The sequence below is a fragment of the Protopterus annectens genome, chromosome 6.part0, assembly GCF_019279795.1.
Source record: "Protopterus annectens isolate FY-2018-M chromosome 6.part0, PAN1.0, whole genome shotgun sequence".
Taxonomy (NCBI): domain Eukaryota; kingdom Metazoa; phylum Chordata; order Ceratodontiformes; family Protopteridae; genus Protopterus; species Protopterus annectens.
Window position 1 is genome coordinate 39109339 of NC_056737.1, and position 23619 is coordinate 39132957.

A 23619-nucleotide genomic window follows, 5' to 3' on the forward strand; every position below is an offset into this window, starting at 1 on the left:
CATGGCCTCCTGCATTCTTCTAATTCCATATGCAAGGCTGCATATGAGGAAACTACAGTGGTATCTCAAAAGCCTATGGTGTCAACATTCTCAGGATCTAGAAGCAAGGATTCCTATCATACCTTGCCTAAGTCTAGAGTTCCTTTGGTGGGCAGAGGCCTGCCACCAAAAGAGTGGACTACCATTCACATTACCCCCTGCCGCCCAAATCTTAACATTCGCGTCAGACTATGCATGGGGGGCTTACCTGGCAGGGAAGTGCATTCAGGGCAAATGGAACCCAAGTCAAATGCACCTGCACATAAATCAAAAGGAAAGTTAGCTGTACGGAGTGCTCTGACAGCCTTCAAGGACCACATTCTTCCAGGACAACTAATGGTAAAGACGGACAACACCACTGTCATGTGGTACATAAACAAGCAGGGGGGTACACATTCTTACACCCTCTGCAGACTAGCCATGGCATTGTGGAACACACCCTTGAGCTACCAAGTGAATCTACACGCTCAACTCCTACCAGGAAAACTAAATACACTGGAGATGGACTAAGCAGAAACCTCATGGACCCACACGAGTGCAAACTGGAACCAAGGATTTTCAACATGTTGACAAGCAAATAGGGGAGCACAGATGTAGACCTGTTTGCCTCCCCCCCGGACCATCAACTGGACAAATTTTGCACAAGGATTCCCCACAAGCTAGCTTGGAAAGTGGATGCTCTATCCTTCAGCTGGAAAAACCAATCAGTTTATGCCTTTTCCTCCTCTGCCTCTGCTCTCCAAGGTACTACTAAAGATCAAACAGGACAAGCCAAGGATGATTTTAATTGCACCAGACTGACCTCGCCAACACTGGTACCCACTCTTGCGCAATGTGTCACGCTTGGCTCCATGGCACCTGCCTCAGACTCCTTCCCTGTTGTCTCAGCAGGAGAACCAGATTATGCACCCTGAGCTTCAAACACTGAACCTAGCAGCCTGGCTAATAACCTAATCTCTTCTTTACCATCCCTCAGTCAATCAGTGATGGATATCATTTTAGAGGGAAGGAGGCCTAGTACTAGAAAATCTTATGCTGCAAAATGGAAAAGATTTTGTGCCTGGAACCAGTCTCAAGGAATGAACGCAGCAGTGCCCAGTTTACCTCAGATTCTACAATATTTGACTGAGATGTTTCATAAGGGCTTGTCCTTTTCCTCCATCAAAATTCATGCCTCAGACATTTCAGTGCATTATAGCACACAGCTTCCCCTCTTCTCTCACCCACTGCTCAAGCAGTTCCTCAGAGGAGCCAAAAATTTAAGGCCACCCAGGAGAGCTCCAACTCTAGCCTGGGATCTTAATTTGTCTTGGAGAAACTCACTCTTCCTCCTTTCAAGCCAGCTGCTACTGCAGATTTAAAATGTCTTTCCTGCTAGATAGCTTTCCTATTAGCAATCACTTCTGCAAGAAGGGTATCTGAATTACAGGCCCTTACGGCAGTGGAACCTTTCATCATCTTTCATGCGGACAGGGTGTCCCTCACAACCAGTCCCTCCTCCATGCCCAAGGTGGTATCCAGTATGGCCATTAAACAATCAATTAATTTGCCTACCTTCTTTCCTGATCCACAGAACAAAGGGGAACGGATACTGCACTCTTTAGATGTGCACAGGCAACTTAGATTCTATTTGGACAGGACTAAACCTCAAAGGAAATCTGAACAACTGCTAGTGGCATTTGCTGCAGGGGCAGAGAGGAAAGCTATTTCAAAACAAACCATTTTAAAATGGATAGGCCACTGCATTCATTTCTGCTATAAGAACTATGGAAAACCTATCCCACAGGGCATCAGACCTCATTCAACTGCATCTACATCTACAGCCTTTCTCAGGGGCGTCCCTACTAGGGACATCCTAGAAGCTGCTACCTGGAGTTCTGTACATAATTTCACCAAGCATTATCATTTGCCAATTTTCTCTAAATCCAGAGCTTGTTTTGCCACTGCAGTCTTGCAGGGCCTTATATCTGGTCCTAATTCTATTTAAATTCCTCCTCCCAACCTTAGCTTTGGGAATCTACCCAAATGTAATGATTGCAACAGTGAAAAACGAAGAACATAGTACAGTTGTGTGCACTTACCATAAATGTAGATGTTCGAGTGTATTCACTGTTGCAGTCCTGGTTACCCTTTCTCCAGCCACCTTTCTTCTTTTGGCTGTACCTCTACTCTCACTCACTATTCTCAAAAAGCGTTTTGGTGTATTTGCTTTTTTGTTGGAGATGGTTGTATTTATAGATTTAATTGCTTTCCATTAGGGGGGCACCTGACATTTGGGGAAAGAAAAACTGATGTAATGGCGTTGGCTGCATGTTTTATACCCCTGACGTCATGGAAGAAGAGACAGCAACTGACGCAGGACCCAAGACTTTGTTAATCAGGCCGACTGAGGGCTACTGCAAGCAGATTACCCAAATATAATGACTGCAACAGTCAGGAGTGGCCTTAGGTCGACTGGTGCCCTAGGCAAAAGGGCTCCACGGTGCCCCCCACCATGCCCCCATCCTGGTTTACTTACACCAAATAAACACTGAAAAAGTGCCCCTGCTACATCGGCGCCCTAGGCGGCCGCCTAGTTGGCCTATGCCTAAGGCCGGCTATGGCAACAGTGAATACACTCAAACATCTACATTTATGGTAAGTGTACACAACTGTACTTTTCTCAGTGAGGCCAGGCCATGTCTAACAAGAGTCTTGAGACCAGTCCACACATTTATTTCATTTTTTTCTATTTTATTATTTTTTTCTCTTTGTTTACTGGGTAGTTGGGCTAGTCATAGGACCCTTTTCAGCCATGACACAGGCACTGAGACAGACACACCAGTACTGCAAATCCATACATTATATGGATAAAAAAATAAGTATTTGTAGTGCATTGAGTTTAAGAGCTGGAAGAATTCAGTGAAGGTTTTTAAGTTTAAAGATGGTACAGCAATGTTTTTTTTACCTCTGTAATTTTTAAATAATATTACAAACTGATGTAAATCAGTAGTTGTATTTAATTGCTCATTAAGTCTTTGGCACATTTAATAATGTGTTTACAAATTTCGTATTTTTGTCCAAACTAATTGTATTAGTGATTTGATTTTTTTAACAAATTATTTGACAGAAAGTGATGTGGTTTTAGGTTCTGATGAACTTCCTTGACTACAGTTGGAAGGAAAGCGCTTACCTGTGGATTGTTTTGTATTTTATTAAATGGTCTTTTCAAGCCTTTGAGTTAATTTGTTTCCTGCATACATTTTGTTGAACGATAGTTTTTCTGGAGTTTTCTGTTGTATAGTAGGAAACTTGTGGATTATAGGATGTCCTTCGTGTTTCGCTGTTGCAGTCATTACATTTGGGTAATCCTGCTGGCAGGTTGCCCTCAGCCAGCCTGAATTCCAAAGTCTTGGGTCTTGCGTCGGCTGCTGTCGCCCCTTCCCTGATCAGGTCGTCAGTGGTATAAAAGAAGCAGCCGACACCATTTTCTTCAGTCTTTCTTGTCGCGCGGTGCCCGAAGCAGAAGCAGTTCACAAGTGCCGGTCAGCCGACTCCTGAAATTTTCGTGTTTGAGTTTCAGAACCAAAGTCTTCAATAAAGCTAAGTACCCCGTTGGGGAAACTTTTTTCTTGCTCCAGACCGATATCAGAAAAAGTTAATAATTGTTTTACTTGTGGAAAGCAAATACTTCATAAGGATTTTCATTCTTACTGTATTCCTTGCCTAGGCCCTGATCACAACGGTACTGGTTGTCGGTTTTGTGCTAGATTTAACCAACGCACTATTAAGCATCTGTATAATTTTGCTTTGAAGTATTTTGGTAGCCGGTTTAATTATCATAAAATGTTGTCAGATAGCCATCCGACTACTGGAGTTTACAAAAAATGCAAAGAAAAGGATAGAGAAAAACAACCGAGGCCCAAAACCGACAAGCCTCTCCTAAGCCAGTCGCCGGTTCTCAGTGAGGCGCTTTCGCAGCCCCTGACACCCGCTACTTTGCAGTCGCAGGCCTCTACCGACTCCCACGTGGAGTCGGCCATGCTGCTAGATACTCAAAGTATTGGAGCCTCGGATGCTAACCCGTCAGATGAGTCCGGAGCTGCTGAGCAGGTACCGGCTTCTGACGGTGTATTCAGACCTCAACATCTTTACATTAAAATGACTTCAGCTTCAAAGACTAAAGCATCTCCTAAAGCAAAGAAATAAACTCATGAGCCACGTGTACAGGCCTATATGCCCAAAAAACAGATGATCAAAATGGCTGAAGACCTAATTACCTTGATCAGGGGTTCCCATCCCCCTCCTGATAAGAGGCCTAGGCAAGACACTGACTATGAATCTTCAGATCAGGTTTCTATTTCTTCTGATTCCTCTTCTGATCAGGGATATTCTTTACCCCGCTATGAGGATTCTGATGCTGAAGAATCTATACCTTCAGCATCCCCTCCTGAGGATTATTCCTTTAGGGAAACCTTGCATACCATGAGGGAGCATTTTCACTGGGAAAGCCAAGATTTTTCAGAATCTAAAAAGAGGCTCAGGGATTTCCTTTTACTACCTCAGCACAGGCCTTTAGCCATTCCCCCTGTATTAGACATTGTAGATGATGTGTTTTCGGACTCTAGTTTGACCCCTGACTCCTTACCTCCAGCTCCTGTTAAACCTGACAGATATTACAGGGTTCCTGAGTCACACAAATTTCTTTTTAAAAACCCAGCTGCTGACCCAGAAACTATTTCACAGGGTCCAAAGGGAGTTAAGGCCTCGACAGCAAAAAACCCAACCCCCTCTAACAGAGATTCAAGGGCACTGGATAGATGGGGATAAAAGGTTTACACATCTGCAACTTTGGCTATAAGTAAGGGCCTTAAGCTGTTAGTTTCATCTGCTCAAGTATCAGCAACATGTCATGGGATTGCTTAAACAGAAAATGATGTTAAATTCTGAATGTACTGAAAACAAGGAAATGCAGGATTTATTGCATGCAGCTGACAAGTTGGAAAGCATACTTTGCAATGTGGTTTTGATTCTTTGGAGGCCTCCTGCAGGGCCCCAGTTATGGGTTCTGTAATTAGGAGGCATGCTTGGTTAAAGGAACAAAATCTGCCTGATCATGTTAAAGTTAAGTTACTAGATGCACCTTTACAGCATGATACTTTGTTTGGTGTTAAGGCAGAAGAGGTGTTAAAGAAAATCGAAGACAAAGTTAAATCTATGCAAACTGTTAAAGATTTTTTACAAGTACAGCCACCTAGGTTTAGTAGACACTGGCCTACAAAAAATTGGTCCTTTTCTGTGTCAGACAGATCTCAAAGGGGCAGATTCAGAAGCCCTAGGGGCAGATCTCAGGCGCAAGGTTCTTATAGGTCAAAACAATGGGGTGCTTCTACCACCAAAGCTGGAGAAGATAAAGCACAAACATACAGAAAGCAGTCCCAATGACTTTCCCCTGCCTGCACCAAGCACTTATCTTCTGGCAGCACCCTTAGGGGAAAATTAGCACTTTTTCCCCAAAATTGGCACTTTATAACCCAGGACAAGTGGGTTCTACATATAGTGTCACAAGGCTACAAATTCCATTTCCATACTCTGCCAAAGGCAAACGGCTGGCCAGATCTGCCAAAAAATCAATGGGCAGAGGCACAAAAACAAGTTTCATCCCTCATGGACATGGGGGCCATTCAGCAAGTACCAGAGCAAGAGCAGGGACAAGGATTTTACTCAAAACTGTTCTTGGTACCCAGAAAGTACAAGGCCTGGAGGCCGATACTGGACCTATCTATTCTGAACACATTCCTGGATATACCAAAATTCAAAATATTGACTTTGCAGCAGATTCTGCCCGTGCTGGGCAAGAATGCTTGGCTTGTGACTTTAGACCTAAAAGAGGCATACCTGCATGTTCCAATCTGACAATCGTGCAGAAGATACCTCAGATTCAAGACTGGTTCAATGCATTACCAATTCTCTACACAGCCCTTTGGCTTATCTACTGTGCCCAGGGTCTTTACAAAGTGCCTGGCACCAGTAATTGCATTCTGCAGACAAAGAGGAATACAAATATATCCTTACTTGGACGACTGTCTAATTCAAGCAGAGAATAAGGACATTCTTCTTCAACATCTGGTGTTTGTGAAAAGACTTCTAACATGCCTAAAGTACACAGTGAACGAAAAGAAATCAAAACTAGCACCCTCTCAAGAGATAACATTCCTGGGTGCAAGCTTGAATACAACTGCCCAGACGGCTTATCTCACGCCAGACAAACATAGGCAGCTTACTACCTATTTCAAAATGTTGGCAATAAAGGCCCAGTTATCTGCAAGAAAAATTCTGCAGGCTGTGGGTTTCATGGTATCCTGCATCCTACTTATTCCATATAAAAGATTGCATATGAGGAAACTTCAATGGTACCTAAAAAGTGTTTGGACTCAACATTGCCACAGCCTGGAAACAATGTTGTGTCTTTCGGCTTTTCCTGGCTAGGGGTCACCACAGCGGAACGCCGGTCCGCTAATGATTGGCAGTAGATTTTTATGTGCTGGCTTGCTGGGCCTAACGCACAACCTTCAACGAAAGAATGCCCATTCACGCATGTCGCCACACAGAAGACGCTCTGAGAATCGAACGGGCAACGTCTAACTGGGAGGTGACAATGCTACCGCAGCACCACCACCGCAGTACAGCCTGGAAACCATGATTATTCTCATTCCCCACCTCCAACAGGAGTTTCAATGGTGGGCAAAGGCTTGTCACCAGACTAAGGGACAGCTATTCTTATTACCCCCTGCCAGGCAGACACTAACAACGGATGCATCAGATTATGCCTGGGGGGGGCCCACATGGCAGGAAGATGCATTCAGGGCACGTGGTCCTCAAACCAAATGCATCTACATATCAATCAAAAAGAGATGCTAGCTGTTCAAAATGCCGTGACAGCCTTCAAGGACCTACTTCATCTGGGACAACTACTGATAAAGACAGACAACACCACGGTCATGTGGTATATAAACAAGCAGAGGGGCACACATTCTTACCCACTTTGCAGACTAGCCATGACATTGTGGGACACAGCTTTGACTTAACCAAGTACATCTGCAGGCACAATTCCTGCCAGCAAAAGAAAATACTCTGGCAGACGAACTAAGCAGAAACTTCATGGATCCCCATGACTGGCAGCTGGATCCACAAGTCTTCAGCATGATAACAAGGAAATGGGGATGCCCAGACATAGATCTATTTGCCTCCCCTCATAGCTACCAACTAAAAAGTTTCTGCACAAGGACTTATCACAGACAGGCATGGAAAGTGGGCGCCCTATCTTTCAGCTGGAAAAGCCTATCACTATATGCCTTTCCTCCACTGCCTCTCCTCCCCAAGGTACTCCTAAAGGTCAGACAGGAGATGCCAAAGATAATACTGATTGCCCCAGATTGGCCCCGCCAGTATTGGTATCCAATCCTAAGGAACTTGTCTCTATGCCCTGCTTGGACCTTACCTCAAATACCTCGTCTACTGTCCCAGCAAAACAATCAGATCCTGCACAGCCAACTCAGGACATTAAACCTGGCAGCATGGCGGATAATGTAGTCATACAAAAAAACACTTCTCAGTAAAGCTGTGATGGATGTCATTCTGGAAGCCAGAAGGCCTAGTACTAGAAAGTCTTATGCTGGAAAATGGAAGAGAATATGTGCTTGGAACCAGGCACAAGGAACTGATACAGCTGTACCAAATATTCCTCAGATTCTGCAATACTTAACTGAGATGCTGGACAAAGGCCTATCTTTTTCATCAATTAAAATTCATGCCTCTGCCATTTCAGCTCATTACAATACAGAGCCACCAATTTTTTCTCATCCTTTATTAAAGCAGTACCTCAGAGGAGCCAGAAATTTAAGGCCTCCAAGAAGATCACCAATACCTGCACGTGACCTCAACTGAAAAAGCTCACCCTGCCTCCTTTTGAGCCAGCCGCTAATGCTGATATAAAGTTTTTATCTTGGAAAATAGCTCTGCTCCTAGCAATTACTTCTCCCAGACGAGTCTCAGAGCTACAGGCGCTCATGGCTATGGAACCTTTTATCATTTTTTATCCAGACAGTCTCTCTCTGAGGACAAACCCAACATTTATGCCTAAAGTGGTGTCCAGTGTGGCTCTTAACCAAACTGTTCATCTGCCAACTTTTTATCCAAATCCACAGAACAAGGAGGAGAGAATTCTACATTCTTTGCACATACACAGACAGCTTAGATTCTACTTGGACAGAACCAAAACTTTCAGGAAGACAGAGCAGTTACTAGTGGCATATGCTGCAGGATCACAATGAAAGGCTATCTCAAAGCAGACTATTTCTAAGTGGATAGGCCACTGCATTCGTTTCTGCTATTTACACTATGGCAAGCCAGTGCCTAAGGGCATTAGGCCACATTCCACCAGAGCTACAGCCACTTCAGCAGCCTTTCTCCGGGGAGTACCAACCAGAGACATTTTAGAGGCGGCTATTTGGAGTTCAGTGCACACCTTTACAAAGCATTATCATCTGCCACTCTACTCTAAATCCAGGGCAGGCTTTGCCACTACAGATGTTCATCGTGCATACAGCTGCAGTCATAACAGATGGGTTCTCCTGCCGTCAGGCGGGTCCTCGGTCAGCCGAATTCCAAAGTCTAGGTCCGGCGTCGGTTGTCGTCGCTTCTTCCCTGACTTCAGTGCGACAGGGGTATAAAAGAACCAGCCGACGCCATGTTTTCCAGTCTTTCTTGCCGCGCGGTGCCCGAAGCAGAAGCAGTTCGCAAGTGCCGGTCGGCCAGCTCCTGAGATTACGAAAAATTTGGAACCGAAGTCTTCTTAAAAGCTAAGTACCCCGTTGGGGAAACTTTTCTTGCCTCAGACCGATGTCAGACAAAGTTAATAATTGTATTTCTTGTGGGAAGCAAATACCGCATAAGGATTTCCATTCCCTCTGTATACCTTGTTTAGGCCCAGACCACGACGTCTCGGTCTGTCGCTTTTGTGCTACATTCAACAAACGCACTATTAAGCGTCGGGCGGAGTTCGTCCAGCATTATTTTGGGAAAGCATTTAACTATACTATGTCGTCGGATACTCCGACCCCGGTTTTGTCTAAAAAATGCAAAGACAAGGACTGACACTCGAGGTCCGCAGCCTCTACCGACACCACGCCTAAGCCGACTGCACGTGGTTCGGTTCTCAGCGAGGCGCCTACGCAGCCCCTGATTACCGACGACACATCTTTGGTGGTGTCTCCTGTACCCGAGGTCGCAGGCTCCTCGGCCCACACCCTGACTACAGATACCGAAACCACGCTTGGCGTTGAAACACAGAATGTGGACAGGTCCACCTCCACTCAAGGTGTCTTCAGACCTTCCTCTTCTTTCTCCATCAAGGCTTTCACCAAGTCCAAAGCTGCCATGCACCCTAAGAGACCAGCTACACAGGGGCCATCTCCAGGCCCCATGCCTAAGAAACAGATGCTTAAAATGGCTGAGGATTTAATTACTCTAATCAGAGGTTCTCAGCCACCTCCGGACAAAAGACCCAGAGTGGAGGAAGATTCCCCCTCCTCTGATCAGGGCTCCATTATTTCAGAGCTCTCTGATTATCAGGAACAGTCTTACTCCCCTTTTGAAGACTCTGATGCAGAGGAATCTATCCCTTCTGTATCCCCCCCTGAGGATTACTCATTTGGTGAAACTCTGCATACCTTAAGGGACCACTTCCACTGGGAAGGCCAGGATTATTCAGATTTCAAGAAAAAGCTCAGGGAATTTCTTTTGTTACCCCAGCACAGGCCTCTGGCTATATCTCCTGTCCTGGACATCCTAGATGATGTTTACTCTGAGGCCTGCCTTAACCCGGATTCTCTTCCTCCAGCTCCAGTTAAGCCTGACAGGTACTACAGGGTTCCTGATTCACACCAATTTCTATACAAAAGCCATGCGGCTGATCTAGAAACCATCTCACAGGGGCCCAAGGGAGTTAAGGTTTCCATTGCCAAAAACCCATTGCCTTCTGAGAGAGATTCCAGATCCTTAGAAAGGTGGGGAAAAAAGGTATATACCTCGGCTACCTTATCCATGAAGGCCTTAAACTGTCAGTTTCATATGCTAAAATACCAACAGTTTCTGTTATCCCAATTGAAAAGTAAAATGTCACAACCTGAACAACCAGACATGAAGGAGTTGCAGGATTTGATGCATAGTGCAGAACAAGTGGGTAAACATACCTTACAATGTGGTTTTGATGCTCTAGAGGCCTCGTGGAGCTGCTGTTACAGGCTCAGTCATATGTAGGCATGCCTGACTCAAGGAACAAGCCTTGCCTGATCATGTCAAAGCTAAATTAGTAGATGCCCCTCTTCAAAAGGATGTACTATTTGGGGCAAATGCTGAGGAAGTATTACGGAAAATGGAGGAATGGCTAAATCAATGCAAACTGTGAAAGAATTTCTGCAGGTCCAACCCCCACGTTTTAGTAGAAATTGGCCTTCCAAAAACTGGTCCTTTCCTGCCACAGACAGACCCCAAAGAGGCAGATACAGGTGCCCGAGGGGCAGAGGACAAACACAAGGCTCGTACAGAGGCAGACAATGGCAAGCTCCTACACAAAGAGGTGGTGAGGACAACTCGCAATCTTTCAGAAAGCAAAACCAATGACTTTCCCCTTTGCATGCCAACCAGGTCTCAAATGGCAGCCCCCTTAGGAGGAAAGCTGGCACTATTCTCAAAAAATTGGCATATTGTCACAAAGGACAAATGGATCCTAGACATTATAAACAGAGGCTACAAATACCATTTTCATTCCCTTCCAAAAATGAAAGGCATGCCAAACCTGCCACACAATCAAAGGGCAGAGGCACAAAAGCAAATTTCGGGTCGTATAAACATGAAAGCTATTCAAGAGGTACCTACACACGAACAAGGTCAAGTTTTTTATTCCAGGCTATTTCTGGTGCCAAGGAAGGGAAAAGATTGGAGACCGATTTTGGATCTTTCCATCCTAAACACATTCCTACTCGTACCAAAATTCAAGATGCTCACTCTACAGCAACTTCTTCCCATGCTGGGCAAGGAGTCTTGGCTGGTAACATTGGACCTCAAGGAGGCATACCTGCATGTCCCAATCAGACAAAATTGCAGAAGATACCTCAGATTTCTTGCAGGTTCAACTCATTATCAATTCTCTGCATTGCCCTTTGGTTTATCTACTGCGCCCAGAGTATTCACGAAATGCCTGGCATCAGTAATTGCCTACTGCAGACTTCAAGGGATACAAATATACCCTTATCTGGATGACTGCCTGATCCAAGCAGACAGCAAGCACATTCTTCTGAAGCATCTGGCTTATGTAATAATATTATTAAACTCTCTAGGATACACAGTCAACAAAGAGAAATCAAGACTAATACCCTCTCGGAAGATAATTTTCCTGGGTGCCAATTTGGACACAAACACCCAGATGGCCTACCTCACGCCAGAGAAGCAGGGACAACTAATTCAATACTTCAGAACACTGGCAAATTGCACCAGGCTGACTGCAAGGAAAATCCTGCAGACTCTGGGATTCATGGCATCTTGCATCTTACTAATCCCATGTGCAAAGCTGCATATGAGAAAACTACAATGGTACCTAAAAAACATATGGTCTCAACACAGCCACAGTTTGGAAACAATAATACCATTAATTCCATGTCTGCAAAAGGAATTTCTGTGGTGGGCTCAAGCATGCCAAACAAACACAGGCCTTCCATTCAGCAAGCCTCAAGCAAATCAAGTCATCACAACAGACGCCTCGGACTACGCCTGGGGGTCGCACATGACAGACCGGTGCATTCAGGGCAAATGGACCCAAAAAGAAAAGCACCTTCACATCAATCAAAAAGAAATGCTAGCAGTGATAAATGCTATTATAGCTTTCAAGGACCTTCTACAACCAGGTCAGCTATTGATAAGAACAGACAACACCACAGTTAAGTGGTACATAAACAAGCAGGGAGGAACACATTCTTATCCCCTATGCAGACTGGCCATGTCACTTTGGAACATGGCCATGGACTTACAAATGGAACTACAAGCACAGTACTTGCCAGGCAAGGAAAACACGCTGGCAGACAACCTAAGCAGGAATGTGACAGATCCACACGAATGGAAGTTGCATCCAAAAGTTTTTGCAGAAATAATCCAAGAATGGGGAGGGCCAGACATAGATCTCTCTGCCTCTCACAAAAATCATCAATTGACAAAATTCTGCTCAAGGATCTTCCATCCAAAGGCCTGGAGAGTGGACGCTCTCTTTCAGTTGGACATCAATGACAGTTTATGCCTTCCCACCTCTTCCTCTGCTGCCCAAAGTCCTATTGAAGACCAGAGCAGACAGACCAAAGATGATCCTCATCACTCCGGACTGGCCAAGGCAACACTGGTACCCACTCCTGAGGAGCCTGACGCATTCCCCACCATGGACCCTGCCTGTAATGCCTCTTCTTCTGACTCAGCGCAGCTTCAAAACTCTTCACAGTCAGCTGAAAACACTCAATCTAGCTGCATGGAAGATTCCTTAGCATCGCAGCAGGCCCTGCTCTCCAAGGAGGTGCAGGATGTCATTTTGGAGGCCAGAAAGCCATCAACTAGAAAAGCTTACTCTGCAAAATGGAAACATTTTTGTGTTTGGAATGAGAAAAAGGGCCAATGCCCTGGAAAACTGAATTTACCTCAAATACTACAATATTTGGCTGAACTGCTAAGCAGTGGACTTTCGATGTCCTTCAAGGATGCATTGCAGTCATCACATATGGGTTGTCCTGCCTCAGGCAGCCCTTCGGTCAGCCGGATTCCAAAGTCTGGGTCCGGCGTCAGCTGATGTCGCATTTTCCCCGACGTCAGAGCGGCTGGGGTATAAAAGCATCCGCCGATGCCATCTTCCCCAGTCTTTCTTGACGCGTGGTGCCCGAAGCAGAAGCAGTTCGCAAGAGCTGGTCGGCCAGCTCCTGTAATTCAGCTACCGAAGACTTCAAAAAAGCTAAGTACCCCGTTGGGGACTCTTTCTTGCCTCAGCCGATGTCAGATAAAGTTAATAATTGTTTGACTTGTGGGAAACAAATACCTCATAAGGATTTCCACTCTTACTGCCTCCCCTGCCTAGGCCCAGACCACGACGTCTCGGCCTGTTCTGCCTGTGCTTCCTTCAACCGACGCACTCTTAAACGTCGGGCGGAGTTTGCAGAGGAATTTTTTGGGGCTAGTTTTTCGTATAAGATGCCGTCGGAGACTCTGACTTCTCATTTAGTTAAAAAACGGAAGGACAAGGACCGACACATGCGGACCGCGGTTTCGGCTGAAACCACGGCCAGGCCTGCCGCGAGTGTCTCGGTCTCGGCTGAAACCAAGTCCTTGGTACTTCCAATTCCAGAAACCGCTCAACCGACTACCTCGGTCCCGGAGGCCCCGGCCGAGTTGGTTATTGAATTGCCAACAGAAACTGGTGTCCTGGAACTTTCTGACACCATTCCTTTAGACAAATCTACACCAGCATGTGGTGCAGCCAGGCCTCTTGCATCCATGTCCATTAAGGCATTCTCCAGGGCTAAAGCTGCTAAACTTTCAAAAACTTTGCCTCCCAAGGTTATCCCTCAGAGAACCCTCTACAGGATCACAAATTCTAAGCTTAGCAGGGGATCTTATCTCCTTAATTAGGGGCTCTCAACCTCTTCCAGACAAAAGGCACAGGGTGGATCCCTCTGATCCACACTCCTCAGATGAGGCCTCTGATGGCTCTACTCTCTCGGACCACCAGGAGGAGGCTTATTCGGCCTACGAGGATTCTGATGCAGAGGAATCTATTCCCTCGGCCTCCCCTCCTGAAGAGTTTTCCTTTGGGGAGACACTACACACCATGAGAGAGCATTTCCAGTGGCAGGGCCAGGAATTCTCTGATTCCAGGAAAAGATTAAGGACCTTTTTACATTTGCCTCAGCATAGGCCTTTAGCTATTCCTCCTGTTTTGAATGTCATTGATGATGTGTACTCTGACTCTAGCACAACCCCTGATTCTCTTCCTCCGGCTCCTGCCAAACCCAATAGGTACTACAGGGTCCCGGACTTGCATCTTTACCTTTACAAGGCCCACTCTGCAGATCCAGAAACCATCTCCCAGGGCCCTAAAGGGGTTGCAGCTGCCACTGCTAAAAATCCTCTCCCCTCTGAAAGGGAGTCCAAAGCTTTAGAGAGATGGGGCAAAAAAGTGTATACTTCTGCTACTCTTTCTATGAGGGCATTAAATTGTCAATTTCATATGATACAGTACCAAGAGTATTTGTTAGATGAATTGCATAAAAAGCTGTCTTCACCTGAACCCCTAGACCGCAAGTCACTTCAGGATCTGGTACATAACTCTCAGCAGGTTAGCAACCATTTCTTGCAATGTGGTTATGATGCATTGGAAGCTTCATGTAGGTCAGCTATGACTGGCGCAGTCATACGTAGGCATGCTTGGCTGAAGGAACAATCTCTGCCAGACCATGTTAAAGCAAAGCTGCTGGATGCCCCACTGGAAAAGCAAAAGTTATTTGGCTCCACGGCTCAGGAGGTCCTAAAGAAATTCGAAGAAAAAGCAAAGTCAGTTCAAACAGTCAAAGATTTTCTCCAAGTACAACCACCAAGATTCAGCAGGAATTGGCCTTCCAAGAATTGGTCCTTTCCAGACACAGAGAGGTTTCAGAGAGGCAAGAACAGGCGTGCCAGAGGTAGAAGGCAAGCTAGAGGCTCCTACAGAGGACGTCAATGGCAGCCTCCCAACCAGAGAGGTAATGCAGGACCTTCAACTGCTGCACGAGGACAGGCTCAATGACTTTACTTTGACACCGCCAACCAGGGCTCAATTGGAAGCATCTTTGGGCGGAAAGCTTTCTTTATTTTCAGAAAATTGGCACAGTATTACAGGGGACAAATGGACACTACAAATAATAGACAAAGGATACAGGTTCCATTTCCACACATTACCAAAAAGAAAAGGCATGCCAGACCTGCCACTGAATCAAAGGGCAGAGGCCTTGAAACAAATTTCCAGCTTAATGCAAATGAAAGCTATAGAAAAAGTTCCTCTCTCAGAACAAGGCCAAGGATTTTATTCCAGACTATTCCTTGTTCCAAGAAAAGAAAAACAATGGAGGCCTATTCTCGACTTGTCCGCACTGAACACTTATCTCATTGTACCAAAGTTCAAAATGCTGCCTCTACAGCAGCTCCTTCCCATGCTGGGCAAGGGGTCTTGGCTGGTAACTCTAGACCTCAAGGAGGCATACCTGCATGTCCCTATCAGACAAAGTTGCAGAAGACACCTCAGATTTCTTGCAGGGTCAGAGCATTATCAATTCTCAGCATTGCCCTTTGGCTTATCTACTACGCCCAGAGTATTCACGAAATGCCTGGCATCAGTAATTGCACACTGCAGACTTCAGGGGATGCAAATATACCCATATCTGGACGACTGCCTTATACAAGCGGACAGCCAACAAACTTTGGTAAAACACTTGAATTATGCCATTCACCTACTTCAGGCCTTGGGATATACAGTCAACCTTCACAAATCAAGACTTGTTCCATCCCAAAGAATAACCTTTGTGGGTGCAGATCTAGATACTACCACCCAAATGGCCTTCCTTACAGAAGAAAAACAAAGTCAACTACCAGATTACTTCAAAAAACTGACAAGACAAACCCAGCTGACTGCAAGGAAAATCCTGCAAGCCCTGGGTTACATGGCTTCTTGCATACTTCTGATTCTGCAAGCAAGACTACATATGAGGAAACTACAATGGTACCTAATGAGTTTATGGACTCAGCACAGTCACAGCCTGGAAACTTTGATACCATTAATTCCATGCCTTCAAAAGGAATTTCTGTGGTGGGCTCAAGCAAGCCAGTCAAACAGGGGTCTGCCTTTCAGCAAACCAATAGCCAGCCAAACCATTACAACAGACGCTTCAGACCACGGATGGGGAGCGCTCATGGAGGGAAGATGCATTCAAGGTCTATGGTCACAAAAAGAGCTACGCATGCACATAAACCAAAAGGAAATGCTGGCAGTGATACATGCAGTCGAAGCCTTCAAACCCTTTCTGCACCCTGGCCATCTGTTAATAAGGATAGACAACACCACGGTTATGTGGCACATAAACAAGCAAGGAGGCACCCATTCCTATCCTCTTTGCAGGCTGGCAATGAATCTATGGGAACTTTCCCTGAAACTCAATATACAGCTACAATCCCAGTTTGTGCCAGGGAAAGACAATATACTGGCGGACAGCTTAAGCAGAAGCATCATGGATGCACACGAATGGATGCTGCACCCAGACATCTTTCTACAGATAACACAATCATGGGGGAGACCGGACTTAGATCTTTTTGCCTCCCCCCACAATCATCAACTGAAGAAATTCTGCTCAAGGACATACCACCCACAAGCATGGAAAGTGGACGCCCTCTCTTTCAGCTGGAGAACTCTAACAGTGTATGCATTTCCACCTCTTCCATTAATGACCAAGGTTTTACTGAAGATCAGGACGGAGCAGCCAAAGGTGATTCTGATAGCTCCGGACTGGCCAAGACAGCACTGGTACCCACTATTAAAGAGCATGTCACGTACAAAACCATGGCCTCTCCCTCTATGGCCACTGCTACTGACACAGCACAATTGCAAGACTCTGCATCCCAACCTGAAAACCTTGCAATTAACAGCCTGGAAAATACCTTGACTCCTCCTCAGGACAAGCTATCCCAGAGAGTGAAAGATATTATTATGGAAGCTCGTCGGCCTTCCACAAGAAAGGCATATTCATCAAAATGGAAAAGATTTCACATTTGGAACACCACAAAGGGCCTAGATGCGACAGTGATGAGCATGGCACATATCCTGGAATACTTGGCAGAAATGTTCCACAATGGTCTGTCTTACTCTTCCATTAAAATACATGCTTCAGCAATTTCAGCAGAGTACAATACAGATCCGCCTGTCTTCTCTCATCCTCTCCTAAGACAGTTTCTAAGAGGGATCAAAAACATCAATCCTCCAAGGAAACCACATCTACCTACTTGGGACCTTAACTTCGTGTTGGAAAAACTAACACTGCCTCCCTTTGAACCAGCAGCATCTGCAGAACTACAGTTCCTGTCTTGGAAGACTGCTTTCCTTCTGGCCATAACCTCAGCAAGAAGAGTATCTGAGTTACAGGCTCTTATGGCAGTACAGCCTTTTCTTATTTTTCATCAGGACAGAGTTTCACTAAGAACCAATCCTACATTTATGCCAAAGGTGGTATCCAGGGTTTCATTAACCTACCTTCTTCCCAAATCCACAAAACAAAGGGGAGAAACTTCTGCACACACTGGACATACACAGCAAGTTGCGCTACTACTTGGACAGAACTAAAGGTTACAGAAAAACTGACCAGCTGTTGGTAGCATATGCTGCTGGTACACAAGGAAAAGCAATTTCCAAACAAACTATTTCAAAATGGATAGGGAATTGCATTCGTTTTTGTTACTCCTTTCATGGAAAAACTGTGCCAACTAACATTAGACCTCATTCCACGAGAGCCACAGCCACCTCCACAGCCTTTTTAAGAGGGGTGGCTACCAAGGACATTTTAGAAGCTGCTACATGGAGCTCCGTGCATACATTTGCCAAGCATTACAATTTACCTTTATATTCCAGATCCAGAGCAGGCTTTGCTACGGCAGTCCTGCAGGGCATTTTAGCTACACCATCCTTTACATAGTTCCTCCACCCCCAGATTGGCTATGGTATTCTACCCATATGTGATGACTGCAGATGCATCCTTGAAGGACATAGTACAGTTTTGTACCTACCATAAATGTAGATGTCCAATAGGTATGAATCTGCAGTCAGGTTTACCCTCCCTCCTTCCCCTCTGTGGTATTACTTGGGTACTTGCCCCTCTAATAGCTAGCTGGGGGGATCTATTATGGTGTATTTGTTTTTATATTATTGTGCATGTTTGGATTTTTAAATGCATCTCTCCAAATTTAGCCTTCCTTAGAGGGCACCTGGCATCTGGGGCAAGAAAAACTGAGGAATATTGCGTCGGCGGATGCTTTTATACCCCAGTCGCTCTGACGTCGGGGAAAATGCGACATCAGCCGACGCCGGACCCAGACTTTGGAATCCGGCCGACCGAAGGGCTGCCTGAGGCAGGACAACCCATATGTGATGACTGCAGATGCATACCTATCGGACATCTACATTTATGGTAGGTACAAAACTGTACTTTCTCCTCCATCAAAATCCATGCCTCAGCCATCTCGGCAGAATACAACACTGATCCACCTTTATTCTCTCACCCTCTATTAAGACAGTTCCTCAGAGGGGCTAAGAATTTAAGACCTCCAAGAAAACAACCAATACCTGCTTGGGATCTTAATTTCATTCTGGATAAACTGACTTTGCCTCCTTTTGAGCCAGCTGCGTCATCAGATTTACAATATTTGTCTTGGAAAACAGCTTTCCTTCTGGCTATCACTTCAGCTCGTAGAGTTTCAGAACTACAGGCTCTTATGGCTGTCCAGCCTTTTATCATCTTCCATCAGGACAGAGTTTCATTGCGTACCAACCCGTCCTTTATGCCTAAAGTGGTATCCAGGGTAGCTTTAAATCAGGCCATACATTTACCTACTTTTTATCCTAATCCTCAAAACAAAGGGGAGAGATTACTGCATTCCTTGGACATCCACAGACAACTGCGTTATTATCTGGACAGAACAAAACCCTTCAGAAAATCAGAGCAGCTTTTTGTGGCCTATGTGGTAGGAGCTCAAGGAAAGTCAATATCCAAACAGACAATCTCAAAATGGATAGCCCACTGCACACGCTTTTGCTATTCCTTTCATGGCAAAACTGTGTACCTACAGGCATTAGAACTCATTCTACCAGGGCCACAGCCACCTCTGCAGCCTTCCTCAGAGGAGTTCCTATCAAGGATATTTTAGAAGCAGCCACTTGGAGTTCTATACATACCTTCTCCAAGCACTACAACCTACCATTATACTTCAAATCTAGAGCAGGCTTTGCCACTGCATTCTTGCAGGGCATTTTGGCTCCTCCTAGCTCCACCTAGTGCCTACCACCCCTTTCTTAGCTTTGAGATTCTACCCATCTGTTATGACTGCAGCTGTATGCACGATGAACATAGTACAGTTTTGTACCTACCATAAATGTAGATGTTCAAGTGCTAATACAGCTGCAGTCCAGGTTTCCTCCTCCTTCCCTCTAGGGTCTTCTTTTATGGTGTATTTGCTTGCAACTACTGGTCTTTGATTATATTGCATTGCATTATTACATGATTTTATGTATTGCCTTCCTTCTGGGGACACCTGACATCTGGGGCAAGAAAAACTGAAGAAAATGGCGTCGGCTGGTTCTTTTATACCCCTGTCGCACTGACGTCAGGGAAGAAGCGACGACAACCGACGCTGGACCTAGACTTTGGAATTCGGCCGACCGAGGACCCGCCTGACGGCAGGAGAACCCATCTGTTATGACTGCAGCTGTATTAGCACTCGAACATCTACATTTATGGTAGGTACAAAACTGTACTTTCTGCAGGGCCTCATAGCCCTCCTAATGCTGTTTAGCCCCAGCCTCCCAACCATAGCTTTGGGACTGTACCCAAATGTAATGACTGCAACAGTGAAACACGAAGAACACAGTACAGTTGTGTACACTTACCACAAATGTAGATGTTCGAGTGTATTCACTGTTGCAGTTCAGGTTACCTACACACCATCCCCCTTTTTTCTATGGATCTTATCTTTCCTTTCTCTGATTTATACAACCTATGTGGTGTATTTGCTTATAGATGAAGGTAAAATTTATATTGCTGCATTTATTGATATATAAAGTTTGGCTACCCTTTTAGGGGGCACCTGACATCTGGGGCAAGAACAACGGAAGAAAATGGCGTTGGCTGCTGCTTTTATATCCCTGACGACCTGACGTCAGGGAAGGGATGACAGCAGCTGATGCAGGCCCCAAGACTTTGGAATTCAGGCCTGCTGAGGGCAACCTGCCAGCAGGATTACCCAAATGTAATGACTAAAACAGTGAATACACTCGAACATCTACATTTATGTTAAGTGTACACAACTGTACTTTCTTTATTTCTTAGCTTACTGGTATGTCCCAAGAACTTTACAGCAGGCAGACACTGACTGTTATGAATGGGGAAGATGGTTGTAATGCAGCGTCTGATTTGACTTTATTAATAATTTGCTGACTCAAGTTTCTAGTAAAATGGATGTATTGTGTGAACTGACAATCCAGAGGAACAGGCGCCCTGTGGGATTGAATAAACTATCCAGTGGGTTGAATTTTGAGAAGATGGATAGTAAAACTTCAGTCCCAGATATAGATACCTATGCACAAGTGGCAGCAGGGGCAGACCAGGGACTTAAAGAACATTGAGGGGTAAACAAGGTGAAACTATGAGTAATTGGTTCCAACAGATAGTCATCTTTAGTCCCTTTGTGGGCAGGGTAGATAGTCATCTTTAGTCCCTTTGTGGGCAGGGTAGCCAAAAGCATCAGTGAGCCCCTTAAGAAAAAAATTTCAGGGTTGAGAAACTTTTGAAAAGATATAGAAGTCTCCAATTTGATAATGCCAGTTTTAATGATTACATTGCAAAGAGGCAGGTGCCTATGGGGCTTTTTTGTCTGTATAAATATCCCTATGGATTAGCTGAGGTATCCATACTGCATGGAGAGTGATATCCAGATGTTGGAGATGAAAATTACCTAGGACTTATTGTTTGAGAGCTTTAGAGAACCATATAAAAAGTTTTTTACAATGTAGATCAGTATTGTATTTTGATAAAAAGGAAGAAAGGGAATAAATTGAAATGGGATGAGATTGAATACAGGGAGAAAAAAGCATACCCTGCCTCTGGAACGAATACTAAGAAGTCCAATGTCCATTGGGCATCTAATTACATGTTGACTGGGTTGTCGACTGTGGCAATAATCTTTTGGGGAATGAATTTTATTTCCTGTGGAACAACCAGTGAGGAGATCATTGAGACTAATGGAGAAGAGAAGCTGACACTATGAACATCAGACTATGACTGATTTCCATATCGTAGATAATGGATATCAAAATTCCCCATACAGACCAAAGGGGAAAGGGAAGAAATCACTTTGGCCCCTGCAGAATTTGAAATAGGTACTGTAAATGTTTATAATTTTAAGGGATTTAAGATTTATGATTATAGTGATCTACAGGTAGCACCAGTGTATGGGGAACTTACAGAGTTAAAGCTTTTTATGAGGAACGTTAATTTTAAGTTGTTTGCTTGAAAATAGTAATCAGTTGAATAATGGCACATTAGGGCTATGTAGAAAAAAAGTACATCTCCCCTCTAAGTCCATATGTTGAACTGTTAGAATGTGTGAAAACAATATGAGACAATGGTATTAAGTTTGCACCAGATTATCATTGGTAACCCAGATGAGGAAGGAAAATTCACTAAAAAAATTGGTAATGACAACAGTGTTAGAATAATGAAACCTGATAAAGGGGGTGGGTTGTAATTATGAATAAGTAATAATTCCAAACAAAAGTTCGAATATTTTCACAATAATAACTATTTTTGTACTGCATCATTTTTAAGGGTGAAAAAGTCTTTTGTCCCTTTGATATTTGTTGACGTAAACGTGCACAAGGGGATATGTAATCCAACAGTAGCAGCCAGAGCTTACATGACTGAACCCCTACAAAACATTTTAGATTCAAAATTTAAAAAAAAATAATGGAGAGGGCTATGTTTTAGTGGATTCTTGGCACTTTTTAGGAGCTATAGGAAAAGCACACAAACTGAAGTTTCCTTATTTCTAGGCATTAATAAAAAGACTCATTTTCCACTATTCTGAACAAGGAAGATTTAAATTGGCTTAATGAGGCATTCTTAAGAGACAGTATATTTAGGAAGATATTAACATTATGGGAAGAATGGAAGTAGTTTGAACTAATAATTATGTTTATTTTGACAGTGAATTTTATAAGCAGATTAGAGGTGTTAATATAGTTTTGTGATCATTTTTCTTCACTATATGTTAATTATTTAGTGCATCTGGATGACATCTTTATGGTTTGTGAGAGGGGATGAAATATAATGAGAATTTATTAACTATGTCAATAACTCAACGTCATTTTTAGAGTATACTCTGGAAAAGAACACTAAACAGCTGAATTTTTTTAGACGTTATCATCATGAAAAACAGGATGGAAAGCAGATATGAAAGCACAAGTTATAGGAAGCCAACCTATTCCAGTAGCTGCTTCCTTCATTGGGATAGTGACCACCCCAAATGGCAAAAAAGAAATTAAGTAAAGGGACAGGTGGAGAGGTTGTCCAGGCTAGTTTCAGAATAAGCTATTTAATGAACTGGACAAGTTAAAAGGGATGGGTTTGGATTCAAAATATCCTGGAAATTTGTTTGATTATACTTTAAATGAAATTTATATTAAGAGAGCAGATAGGCTTTTACCTATTATTACATATCCTGATAGTATATGACCTCACAGATGAGAGTAACTATGATGGGGTTATGGGGATTTTTTTTAACGGTGACACCCACAGTATTAAGGGACTTTTAAATAGAAATTGGAATGGGGTATTTGGAACCTTAGGTTTGATCCCTAAATTTGGGAATAGTCCTGCAGTGGTATTTAAAAAGGGTAAAACACAAAGTCCTTTCTGGAAAAAAGAAGGGAGGGAAATGAAAGAAGTGGAGACAGTAATGGTAAAATGGATACATTTGGAAAATGTTCACAGGGCCAACTTATTTTGAAAGGTAATGACATTACTGTACCCCAAACCAATATCAGCAAAAGGAAGGTGCACTTGTGATACTAGTGGGATTGTATATATTGCAATTTGCTCTTTCTCTTTAGCATTATATGTGGGGAAAACTGAGCTAGCCTTGAAGAAATGTATTTACCAGCATACAGGAATGCCATTAGAAAGAAGGATGAGAACACCACCGTTTGTAAGCTGCCATTAATTGTTTAGGTTCTGGAAAAGGTGGTTAGACTTGAAAAGGATGGTAATTGGGAAGCTTACTTAGAATATACTGAACTTTACTGACATTTATTATTAAACTTGTCTTGCTTCCCTGGTTTGAATAAAAAATAGGTACTTGTAGTGCTTTAATTTATAAATTTTGAAGTACGCTGATGATTTTTTTTACCTCTGTAATTTTTAAAGCTGTTAATCAGTAGTTGTATCTGTTTACATGCTTAAGTCCTTTGTACATTATGGAATACTTACAGATTTCGTATTTTTTGTACAAACTGTAATTGTATTAGCAATTTGATTTTTTAATGAACTATTTAAGGACATAAAGTGATGTGGTTTTAGATTCTGATGAAGTTCCTTGACTACAGTTAGATCAAAAGTGCTTAATTGTGGATTTTATTTCTGTTTTATTAAACAGTCTTCAATCTTTGTTTCCTGTGGATGTTTTGGTGAATGAAAGTTTTTCTGACGTGTGTAGTGTGTGTTGCGT

At 43.8% G+C, this 23619-nt stretch overlaps 1 protein-coding gene across 3 annotated transcripts in view; it reads left to right on the forward strand.

Moving 5' to 3' along the window:
• The window catches only part of EIF2AK4 (eukaryotic translation initiation factor 2 alpha kinase 4), a 3701979-nt gene that overhangs the window by 1591551 nt on the left and 2086809 nt on the right, over positions 1 to 23619 (forward strand). The window lies entirely within an intron of this gene.